Raw genomic sequence first — 650 nt, 5'->3', positions numbered from 1 at the left:
CATTTCTAATCAACTAAAAAGAAATGGTGAGAAGTTAGAAGATGTGGCTATCATGGAAAAGATTCTTCGATCGTTAGATTCAAAATTTGATAGTATCACAACCATTATCGAAGAGACGAAGGACTTACAAGCCATAACGATAGAGCAACTTCTGGGTTCATTGCAAGCCCATGAAGAGAAGAAGAAGATGAATGAAGAGATTGCCGAACAACTTCTCAAGACGAATCTCCAACTAACTCAGAAAGATGAAAGCTTCAACAACATTAGAAGCCAACATGGAAGAGGTAGTGGACAAGGACGAGGTCATCCTAGCAAGCAAGGATGGAGTACCAACAATAACTATGAGAAAGGCAAAAGATCTACAAGAGGACGTGGTCAAGGGCGCTCAAACTCGAGGTATGATAAATCTCAAATTAAGTGCTATAATTGTAACAAGTTCGAGCATTATGCGAAAGAATGTAGAGCACATAAGTACAAAGTTAATGAAAAAGTCAACTACATTTTAATGAAAGAGTCAACTACATTGAAGAAAAAAGAGAAGAAGATGACACTCTACTTCTAGCATATAAGGATAATGAAAGAGGTGAAGATAGTACATGATACCTGGACACCGGTGCAAGCAACCATATGTGTGGGAGACGAAGCATAAA

Source organism: Phalaenopsis equestris, unplaced genomic scaffold (assembly GCF_001263595.1).
Source record: "Phalaenopsis equestris unplaced genomic scaffold, ASM126359v1 Scaffold209375, whole genome shotgun sequence".
In the NCBI taxonomy this organism is placed as follows: Eukaryota; Viridiplantae; Streptophyta; class Magnoliopsida; order Asparagales; family Orchidaceae; genus Phalaenopsis; species Phalaenopsis equestris.
This window is presented reverse-complemented; position numbering follows the sequence as displayed.